General features: G+C 39.3%; 1 pseudogene; it reads left to right on the top strand.

Moving 5' to 3' along the window:
- The window catches only part of LOC118857828, a 39,357-nt pseudogene that overhangs the window by 10,404 nt on the left and 16,850 nt on the right, over nucleotides 1-12,103 (top strand).

Raw genomic sequence — 12,103 nt, 5'->3', positions numbered from 1 at the left:
GGCAAGAGGTGCTCAGAGGGAGTGCCCCGCCATGCTCTTAAGACAGTCTAAAGCAGAGGAATCAAACTCAACTGGCTAGTGCACCAGAACCAAATTAAAATGTAATTGTGGAAATGTTTAATAAAATAAATAAAGATACAATACAACATAGAATATGTTAATTCATGGTTTTCCAAGTCATTATGTGGCTCACTGGAATCTGTTTCTATTTGAATTTGACACCATTGGTCTAAAGTATATAGCTTTAAAAGTTATAAAAGTCTCGAAGCAAAAGAGCTTGTTTTATAAGGGATAACTGATTGCTTAATGTGACTCACTGTCTTAGATGGGTTGCTGGACAGTGAGTGGTATGTTTAATGTTATTTCATTTTAATAAACTCATTTTTAAACATGGGAGACACCCTTTTTGTTTTATTTTATGAAGAGGGAGGCAGTGTGAGAAAGTGGAAAGAATGCCATCTCTGGGGTCAACGGACCTGGGTTAAAATACTACCTCTATTGTTAATGAGCTACAGGACTTTAGGTAAATCACTTAACCTCCTGGGCTTTAATTTACTTATCTGTACAATGAGAGGACTGGACCAGACGTCTTCTGAAGGCTTTTCCAGATTAGATCCTATGATTTCCACCCTAGACATCCTTGTCTTTTTAATTATCCTAAGAGTCCATACCACCTAAATTATCTTACTTACAAGTATCAATTAAATCACATAACCTAAAGTATGTCCTTGTTCCCTCCCCTCCCCTGTCCTCATCCCCATCATTGAACTAAAATTATGAATGAAAGAATACTATTCCAAAATCTTCATCCAGTTTTATTCTTGTCCAACTATGGAATCAAGATGAGGTTGTTTCTTTCCACTGTTTTCATAAGGAAACTGGAATAGGAAAAACTGAATGGCTTTAGGAAGTGTACAACTTTTGGAGATCTTGCTAAGACCTTAGTCAATCAGTAAAAAAAACCCCTAATTTTACCAGAAAATGGAAGGTATTTATTGACCTAGTTTTAGTTATTTGTTAGATTCCATTTCACTTAATGTATTTTTTGAGCACCTAGATTAATAAATCTCCTCCATAATCCATTAAAGATCAGTTGCTTACTTGTAAGGGAAGGGAATGGGAAGAGGGAAGAAGCATTATTAAGCACCTACCGATGTGCCAACAACTGAGCTAAACATTTTACAAATATTATTTCATCCAATCCTCACAACATCCCTGTGAGGTGGTACTTTTATGATCTCCATTTTCCAGTTGAGAAAATTGAGTCAAATAGAGGTTAAATGGCTTGTTCAGGGTGACACAGCTATGTATTTGAAGTCCCATCTTCCTGACTTCAGTCCCTGGGCTCTATCCACTGCACCACCCTAGTGTGCTTGTAGGTTAACTGTTGGCAGTAGGAGCAGAGGGGAGATGTTGATCCACTCAGTATACTACGTCTGCTTAAGCTTCATAGCCTGAAAGACACATAGTCTTGTGACTTTCATTCCAGCTTTGACTTTCTGCTAATATTCTAACCAGATCCCAGTGATCATTCAGAATGGACTTTTGCCATAGTAAGCAGTGAAATTGACACAGGTCATGAAGCATCACGATAATATGGTCAGTATGACCTTATGAGGTGATGTCATTCAACAACCACTGAATACCTATTATGTTAGGAGCTGGAAATAGAAAGACATAAATAGCAGTTCCTGCCTTCAAAGAGCTTATATATCCTTTTAGATGGTTTAAGAGTGGTGTAGGATTGTCAACGAACTGACATTTCACTTCTCAGAGAAAGGAGACTCAGTGATCTATTAGGAAGTTTTTTTGTTTTCTATTGGCTCTTGTACCTTATTTTTTATGGTCACACTTGGTATGAATGGTAATTACTAGTTTAATCATTAGGAGCGCTGTTACTACAGTACGTGATGAAGATCCAGGACCAGAAGGCATACATTTGTCCTGGTGATTATTTATTCCATTGGACACTAGAGGGCACTCAAGGGAAATGCCAAACTTTTTTTTTTTTTAAGCTAGCTGGCTGCATTTATTCTCTGGTTCTATCCCTTTTCTGGGCAGCTGTGCTTTTTTGCTAGACTGGGGCTGGGATCTTTGTGAATTTCTCTTTGGCTTAGCCTCACAGCCTAGAAAAGCTCCACCTTCTCCCCTTCATGCTATTCCCATTAAATCGTATTGGGTGAGGATCACATTATCCTATCATTATATCAGGATAGGATGATAGCATCTATCACACAAACAGCATTTCACTTTATACATTTGTTTACTGATTGTTGTTGTTTGTCCTTTGTTCTTGAAGTGGATCAATGATGTCAGGAGGGTGAGGTCTTGACTTGCAAGTGAATTGGATTTAAATGGTGCCAGGCTGTGCAAAGTCATCAGCTTCACTCTCTCCTCCAGTCATTTGGAGTCCAGTGGCAAGACATAGGTCAGGATGACTGACAATGGCTTTGGATGCAGGGGGAGATCTTGCCATCTTTAAGCTAAGCTATTTACTGATGTCATAGGAGTTAAAGAAAAAGATTTATAACTGTCATACTAGTTAAACTTAGTAACTCTTAAACCAGCCTATAGGTATTCCCCAAAACAAGGAATACCAGGAACACAACTTGAGTGTCAAGTCAAAAGTATTTAGTGGGTACTTGCTATTGCCAGACACTGTGCTAAACCTTGGGGTTACAAAGAAAGGCAAAACAAACAAAAATAAACAAAAACATTAGTCCTTTCTCTTAAGGAGCTTTCATTTTAATGGGGGATGTAACCTACAAACGACTTTGTGTAGAAGAGACTTCTCTCTTGCTCTTCTAGATGACTCCTCCTGCCCCTCAAGAATGAGCAGGGCATTAATCTCCATAAATGAGAAAAGTCACAGACTAGTGGACTTTGGGACTTGGGTTACATTGGAATGAACATGATGTGTGGAGGATAAATTGGAGATAATCTCAGAGGGAAGGAACTAGTGATGAGAGAGAACTGGGAAAGGCTTCTTGCAGAAGGTGGGAATTTAGCTGAGACTTGAAGCCAGGTAAGACAGGGGGCAGAGATGAAGGGGGAGGGGTGCTATTCTAGATGCTGTGGCCAACCAGTGAGAAGGCACAGAGCTAAGAGATGGAATGTGTTGTTTGAGGAACCAAAAACTGTTCCCACTGGGAGCTAGCAAGTATCTCCCAGCAGCTCTTTTCTTCACAGCCTCTAGCAGGGTCTATGTCTAATCAACTGGGTTTGTGAATATGTGGGACAGGGTGAGGGGGAGTGTGTGGAGAGACACTGATTCTTCCTCATTCTGCTATTCCTAGGCCATTCTATTGCTGTGTGGCAACTGTTCTTGCCCTCAGATTTTCTTGTACCACCACCTCATCATCTCAGGAGTTTATGTGAACTCCTGAACTAGGGGTTTTACCACTGCCTTCCTAGGCATAGAAATGATTCTTTCTTCTATTTGACTGTCCTATCTGTCTTGTTTCAGTCTCTTTTTCTAGTCTCCTCTGGCAGCCAAAGCTTGATCACCTCCTCCTTCTACCCTCCCCATGTGTCTCCCCTTGCTGGCTCTGGGTGTATTCTATCAAGTAGGAAGGTAGGGGAATGGAGTGAAGAGGAAAAAAATACTGCATTTAAGATCAGAGGGCATTATAACTGACTTCTTCCAGAAAATCCTGGATATTTACTAGGGACCTTAGGTTAGTAGGTTAACTGTTGCATTAGTGATCAGTCCACAGTCCCAAAACAGAAGGATTTTCACTAAGCACAGGTGGTTTTCAAATGGTCTCATACAGTCAATGCAATTGGGAAGGGGAAAATGAAGAGGAAGAGGAAGAGAAAGGAGAAGGGGAAAGAGAAAAGGAAGGGGAAGGGGAAAGGGAAGGAGAAGGAGAAGGGGAAAGAGAAAAGGAAGGGGGAGGGGAAAGGGAAGGGGAAAGGGAAGGGGAAGGGGAAGGGGAAGGGGAAGGGGAAGGGGAAGGGGAAGGGGAAGGGGAAGGGGAAGGGGAAGGGGAAGGGGAAGGGGAAGTACTGTGCTATTCAATTTATACATTCTCTAATCTCTCCCCTCATCTACAGTTTGCCGCCGGATCTTCCTGGCTTTGCATTAGGCAGGACACTCTATTCCACCGAGGCACAAAGCTGCCTCTTCCTTAGCAAGTCCTGGGGAAGTAAAGGATAAAAGTGAGCAGGTGGAGGAAGAGAAAGAGAGGCAGAAAAGTCTGAAGGCCTGATGTCTGCCTAGGAAATTCTCTTTACTGTCACCTAAAACATTGAGTGCCATGATTCCTCAAGGCAAAAGAACACTTGGCTATGATGTAAAAGAAATTGAAAGCCCCTGACCTGAACTATTGCTTCAAAAACCTTTCTGATTTACTCAAGAACTTCGTTCTTGTTTTGCAGTAGATCAAAAAAGAAAAGCAATGTGATTTGTGGGAAGGCAAGGAAAGCAAGAAGCCTTCTGCCAAGGAGGGCATGCTGTTAGAGACATCTACAGCATGAAAGATCTTCTGAATCTGCAGCGAAGGAGTTTATAGCAGAAACTATACAGATGGGGGGTGGGGAGAGAATACCATATTTCCCCATATGTAAGAAGCTCCCATGTATAAGATGCACCTCAATTTTGGGGCCCGAAATTTGAAAAAAAAATGTATTACATAAAGTTATTGAACTCAAGTTTTATTCATCTGCTCATAGCTTTCAGGCATCTTTCGGGCAAGTCTGGTGCATGTACGCATGCTTAGCCTATTCTATGTCATGAACCTGAAGCACCAATTGTGTCCTCCTTTGAAATCAGTAACTTCTTTTTCATCAGCAATCCTTCTTGCCTCATGCTGAACCATCTGTGGACGCAGGAGTTCCAATTGCCCTTTGCTCTTCAATCCATATCTCCAATTCCCACTCTAAATCAGGCCATTTTGCTGACTTGCCTCTCATGGCCTTCTTCTGCCTTGGCGTTTTCAGTAGGGTTTCTTCTTCCCATAGCCAGTGTCGGATTGTTTTCTCAGTTGGAGGAGGACGAAACTTACGTTCAGCAGCATGACTTCCATTCACTTTTGCAAACTGGATCACTTTTAACTTGACTTCGGCACTGTACAAAAATCTTTTCTAAGCCATTTCTGGGCAGAACGTGGCAAAACATAACCTAATACACTGATAACAAATGCAAAATAATGAGTGCAAAGACAACAAGTGTGAAAAAGCAGGAAATGCAAGTAAAAAAATCTACAACCACTGTATAAGATGTGCTCAGTTTTTAGGCCCCACATTTTTCAAAAAAAGGTGTGTCTTATACCTGGGGAAATATGGTAAATACTCTAATAGGATTTAATCCTCTAATGGAGAACACAAAAGTGGTCATTCAGAGAAGGTCTCTGGTGGTCAAAAGTCAAAGAATTTAGAAGCTTGTCAGAGAGCCACGAAAAAAGAACCCCTAAATGCTTTCCTTTCTTACAGCCACTAAGAAGGAAGAGAAAGTCAAGTCTTTGGCTCCACAAGTAGCTCAGCTTATAAAGAGACCCACCCAGAGTTTTAGCTTGGAAAAACCAAAGATTGCCAAACCTGAAAGAGATGAGACCCCTACACCGCCTTTTGAATACTACCTGAATTATGATCAAGTTTCTAATCGGAGAAAAAGGAAGTTCTGTTGTAAAAAGGGACATTATAGTCAGGCATTGGGGTTATAAGAAGTATAGTTCACCCCCCTAAGAATGAGTCCTCCCATCTCCAAAATTTTAGGCACACCGCTACATAAACCAAAAGGTCAGGCTGACAGATTACTTAAAAGGGTAAGTTTTCACTAACCAGTAATGAGTGCTTGTATTAACCCCTCTTCTTAGTAAATGGAACTTACTGTAAATATCCAGATATCTGCAATTCAACTTACTGGAGGCTAGAGGGTGTTGGTGGATGGGAGCTGATAAAAAGGCATTCTCCATAGTCCCCAAATGGGAGCTCTAATCTGGGATAATTTTTTAAAAATTCCAACCTGACCTAGTTCTGACTCATTCTTTAAAAACTAAATAGTTTATGCTAATGATAACTCAGGTGTTGGTGTTAGAGAGAAATTGTTTATAAAGTGGCACCATGGAAAGTAGAGGACAGTCCTATGAGGCATCTGTACAAATGCAAATGTCTTACTATAGATATAGTGGTCGAGGGAACTAAGGGAATTGGGAAATAACACATTTAGGTCAGTTCTGTTAGGCCTTAGCCACCGAAGGTCAATACAACCTGCAGAGATCAAACAGGGTGCCATCTAATCAAGAACAATTGTCAGGGGAGTTAAGGAAGGTGAGGGCACAAAAGGACATGAAACACTGTATTTGAGTTATTGCAGAAGCACATTATTTTAATATGCCTCAGTTTCCAAACTCTACAAAATGGTAATGAAAATAATTATCTTGAATCACCATTGATCAGAAGGAAAAAGAGCAGATAGTTTTTAAAAGCATTTATTTATTTACCTATTTATTTATTTTTAGTTTTTGACATTCACTTTTATAAGATTTTGTGTTTTAAATTTCTTCCCCCTTCTTTCCCTTCCCCTTCCCCCAGATGGTGTGCAGTCTGATATAGGCCATACATTTACAATCACATTAAACATATTTCCACATTAGTCATGTTGTAAAGAAGAATTAGAACCAAAGGGAAAAACCATGAGAAAGAAAAAAAACAAAAAAGGGAGAAAATATTATGCTTTGATCTGCATTCAGACTCCATAGTTTTCTCTGGTTGTGGATAGCATTTTCCATCATGAGTCTTTCCGAAGTCCATCAAAGTTGGTCATTGCACAATGTTGGAGAGCAGGTATTCTTTCCCCAAATAAATAGTTCCTGTAAAATCCTCAAATCGTAGCTCACTTTTTCTTTTCTTTAACTATAAGAAAATAAAGGGGTGAAGGTTAAGACTTGTTCAGTATTCCCCACATTTCTTTTTTTTCAAATTAAGGACTTATTAAGTACCTACTATGTACCAAACTAAGTACTAGGTACAGGGAAAACAAAAAAAAAGGTGACAGATCCTGTCCTCAAGGAGCTTATATTCTACTATCTATTATTTGAGAAAGCTGCTGAATAGAAGTAAAAGAGAAGAGCTTGTAGTAATGGACTGGCTGAACTAGTTTAAAGCTATTCAAAATTTATATAACATAATTTTGGGATTAGGAAGCATGACTTCTTCCACCTCCGTATCCTCTAAATATCTGTGTAAAGATGAATTTTGGTTATTGTATTGATAATTTCTGGCTAAGGCCTTCTCTTAGAAGGCTTAGGAACAATGGGAGGGAAGCATGAATTTGCTGATGTGAATAACTTAATCAGCAGTTTAAAATTTTTTTAAATTAGATTTTTTTATTTTTAGTTTACAACACTTAGGTTTACATGTTCTTGAGTTCCAAATTTTCTTCCTTTCCCTCCCCTCCCCTTTCCCCCCAAGATGATATGCAGTCTGATATAGATTCTACATAAACCTTCACATTAAACTTATTTACACAATAGTCAAGTTGCAAAGAAGATTTATGACCAATGCAATGAATCATGAGAGAGCAGAAACAAAACCAAAAAAAAGAGGGAAAAAAGAGAGAGCAAGTAGTTTGCCTCAATCTAGCAGTTTAAAATCAACCAAGACCTACATTGTCCCCAAAGTCTCGTATACCCAAGAAGAAAAAGCTTTGAAGTTACTTCATGACGAACTGAAAATAAAGATGTAGAGCCCAGCTCAAGAGTGAAACCCTAGGGATCTCCCCAGTGTCCTATATCAATTTAGTCATCTTCTCGTAGATCTTGATTAGATCCAAAATTAAAACTCCTTCCTCTGTCATGATTGGTAAAAAACTTAAATCAGTCAACAAGCACTTATTCGGCAGGGGCTGTGTGCTGAGCACTTTGCCAGGTCCTAGGGACAGAAAGATGAAAATGAAAGTTAAATTGTACAACTCTGAAGGGGAAATCTAGTTAAATATCCTCTTCTCTGTTCATGTAAATTTCAACATTGAGTTAGTTAACATTCATTAAGAGCCTACTATGTAGCAGATACCATATTAAACACCATCCCTGCTAAGGAGCAATGCTGCAACCAGGCAAGCATTTCTGTATTCCACCTGTATCTTATGGTGGTGGCATTGCTTCATGTTATCTAGTCAGCAGTCTTCTCTCCTTCCACAGCCATCAATTTTGTTCTCACCCTTGATTTATACAGCTAACTCCCCAAGGGGACTGAGAATTTGATGGTCCCCGTCTTGCTGATTTCAGAGCTTATCAGCACACTCCTTTAGATACCTCAAAGCCAGATGCCTTCACTGCTGTGGTTGTGGGAGGGGGAAGATGAGATGGAGAAGGGTCACTGGGCACTAAATAAATCTAGATTGCTAAAGTCTATTGCTCATTGATGGGTGGTAAATAGCTCATGCTAGTCTGTCTATGCCCGCTGAAGCTGAAACTTCATGGGTGGGGAAAAGGAGCTATTTCTTATAATAAAAAAACTGCAATTTGTGTCAGTGCTAGTTTTATAAGTATAACTGACTGCATTTATACTTATCATGGCTAAAAGAGCTTTTAGGCTGGTAACAACATGCCCACTACACAAATAAATGTGTTAGATGAATATTCAAAGGCATGATTTGATCTATAAATAAATCTGTGATCCTCTGGGTATGGATACTCCAATTAACTAATACAGATCTCAACTCATTCATGCCTATTCATCTGATATAGCTTTTCATCCATGTTCTTTCATAAATCATTATAGAGGATTGATCCAACAGCCCAAAGGACTTCCTGAGGATCTTTTAAAATTTCCTAGATGCAATTACAGCCCTTGGGTTGTTTACTTGTTAATAATTTTTTTAGTTAATTTCTTTCAATAAAATATCTGACTCTTCTCCCTCCCACATTGGTTCCCCCCCCCCAATTAAGAAAGAAAAATAAAACCCTGTTAGAGACGTGTATTGTCAAACAAAACACTACTGCATTAGCCACATCAAAAAAAATTCAGTCTGCAATCTGAGTCCATCACTTCTCTATCAAAAGGTGGGCAGCAATATTTTATCATGAGTCTTCTGGAATCATGATGTGGCCATTGGCCTCACTGATCCGAGTTCCTAAGTCTTTTAAAGGTGTTTGTCTTTACAACATTGTTGTCACTATAGCATTTCATCATGTTTACATACCATAATTTCTTTAGCCATTTCCAAATGTGTTGGCACACCCTCAGTTTCCAATTCTTTGCCAGCACAAAAGAGCTGTTATAAATATTTTTGTAAGTCCTTAGAATTTATTTTGCTTAGTATTACTCCCTTCTTTAATCTGCTTTGCTTCTATTGCCTCCCTTTCTCTCCATTTTCTATTTCTCTGTTGAGTGAAATGTATTTCTGTACCTATCTTTGTGTGTATGTATCTGTGTATATGTGTGTATGTGTGTATGTATATATATATATATACATATATATATTTCCTTCTTTGACTAGTTCACATGAATGAAGGTTAAGTGTCACCAACTCCCCCTACCCCTTTCTATTTGTATAGATTTCTATTTGTGTACTCCAATTATGAGATCATTTTAACCATTCTTTCTCTCCCCTCTCCAGTATATTCTTTTTTTAATTTTTTTCTCTTAGTTTTCTCATTTCATTTATAAAAACATTTTAAGTCCTTCTTAAAACTTTTCATCTCTTCTAGGAATTCTTATTGGTTTGTGCCTAAGCTATGCTTTTCTTTTGGACTTTGCTTTTAGATGTTTTAGATTTATTCTATTCTTCTGGGTTTGCGTCTTGAGCATCATCATTGCTATAATAGATTTTCATGGTGGGATTCTTTTTATGTTTGCTTATTCTTCCAGCCTCCTTCCTCACTTTGGACATTATGTTCAGGCTGGGCTCTGTACTTCTGGAGGAACTTCTGGTTTGGTCCTGCCACTTCTTTCATTGGGCATTGAGTGTTGTATTGTAGGATATCAGGACCTGGGTACTTTTGAGCTTTCAGTGCTCCTAATAAATAAGATTCAGGACAAAGTAATTTATGCCCTGCTGGTCTGAGCTTTGCAAACTCCTGACCTGGGTTTGGATCTGATATGGACTTGCCCCAGTTGGTGTTTCAGTAGACAGCTGTTGGACTTAGCCACTATCAGACATCTAGAGAGCTCTGCTGGTTCAGAGTGGCAGAAGGGCAGATTCCCCTTTAGCCTGGGACTCCTGCTTTGGTTATTCCATCACAGATTTACAGCTGGGCTAGAGAATAGAACTGAGACCCTGATCTGCTCCTGGGGTCAGAACCGCAAAGTTCCTGCTTGCTTCTGAATTTGCTCCTTGCTCAGTATACAGCCCAGGGCCCATGACCACTACCCACTGGACTGGCACCCCTGAGTACACATCCCCTCCTCATTCAGCTCTGGATCTGTGTCTTAAGATTACATAAGGCATGACAGAACTGCCAGTTGGTATCTATTCTGTGCTCTGCACAAGATTGGGTCCCTCTTTGCTATATTTAGAATCTCTTCTTGCCTGGGTACATAGCCTCTCCCTGCTCATTCCTGAAAAATCCCCCCCCAACCCCAACTCCAGTGTCTGCAGACCTCACTATCTTTCTGCCTATGCTGACATGGTCTGGAAAAAAATGAGTGTCTTTTTTTTCTTTAATTTTCTGATCAACATTCAATCTAGTGCATTTTGTATGTCTGTTTGGAGGTAGTGTGTGTGGTGGTGGTGATGGTGATGGAGTGTGTGGATCTCATCAGTGCTTTTTCTTCTTGCTACTGTGCCATCATGGCTCCACTTCCTGCTTGTTACTTCTTGGTACAAGACTCACCCATTGCCTTTTCTGGTATTACATGTCTTAGATTGATGTTTCTTATGTTCTCTCTCTCAAGTTCTCATCAATCATATCTCACAGTGAACATTTGTAATCATGATTCTTCAGAAATAATGGTACTTTGGAATTATGAGGCCTATGGCGTCACTAGAAGAACATTTATTGTTTAAAAGATGGATTTCAACAGTTTGGGATCATTAAAAGTGCTATTCAGCTTTCCATATGTGATACTGCTTGCCTTTTTCTAGCTATACATGTTTGGTCCAGTTCTTGCTCCATCTGCTGTGCCAAAAACACTGACTTAGACACTCAGTATACATACATGGAGAAAGAAATGGAAAACCCCTCCAGTATCCATGCCAGAAAACCCCATGGAGAGTTTTGGTGTACCATGGTCCATGGGGTCATGAAGAGTTGGACACAACTGAAGAACTGAACAACACACACATATATTAACTCAATGGACTGCCCATCCTATGATCCCATACATTAGAAGCCAGGAGCATCTTTGGAAGCCACTGAGGCTAACCCCTTCATTTTACAAATGAATAAACTGAGACCCAGAGGGGTTACATGACTTCTCCATAGTCACACAGGCAGCAAGCGTCAGAAGCAAGATCTATACCTAGGGCTTTTGACTCCAATTCTAACATTTTATGTGCTATGACATGTAGCCTCTGGGTATGATTTGAAGAATGTACATTTTAGTCAACTTGGTTTTTCCAGTACAGATTATTAAATCAACCTCTTGAATGACCATAAATAGATTTAATTGAAGAGACTCTTCAGTATTCTTGGACATGAGAAAATTAGTATAGGGTCATCCACAAACAGTAGCAACAAAAGCTTTGTAATCTATAGAAAAATTTATTTCCTCTCCCTTACCCCCCTCTTTTTTAAATCAACAAACAGTGAGATTCTGCACTCACCATACTTTAGTCAATTGTGTGACTTAGAAGCTATGATCTTCTATCGCACATAGTCTAAGCAAGTCTGACTATTCCAGTTTCTATTTTTCTATGAAAGGTACCCCTAATAAATACACAGATGATTTTCACAAAGATTTTGTGCTTATCAAAAAAATGCATCAATAATTATATGTTCTTGGTTGCCTTTTGGGATATGGTATGGCTAGGCCCCCAGTAGAGTGAAAAATCAATTCCCTGAAGTGGTTGCACATATTCCAATTCATAATATTCAAAATTGTAATTATGTAAAACATGGCAAATGGCTCTCCATCCTAGAAGAAATATGCAGAGTGAATTTGAATAATGCAACCAGTAAGGGGATTCATTTTTTGCACTGATTGAGATCAAGCTTTA

The sequence above is a fragment of the Trichosurus vulpecula genome, chromosome 7 (assembly GCF_011100635.1).
Source record: "Trichosurus vulpecula isolate mTriVul1 chromosome 7, mTriVul1.pri, whole genome shotgun sequence".
NCBI classification, from domain to species: Eukaryota; Metazoa; Chordata; class Mammalia; order Diprotodontia; family Phalangeridae; genus Trichosurus; species Trichosurus vulpecula.
The sequence above is the reverse complement of the archived record's forward strand: the minus strand, read 5'-3'. Positions and strand labels throughout refer to the sequence as shown.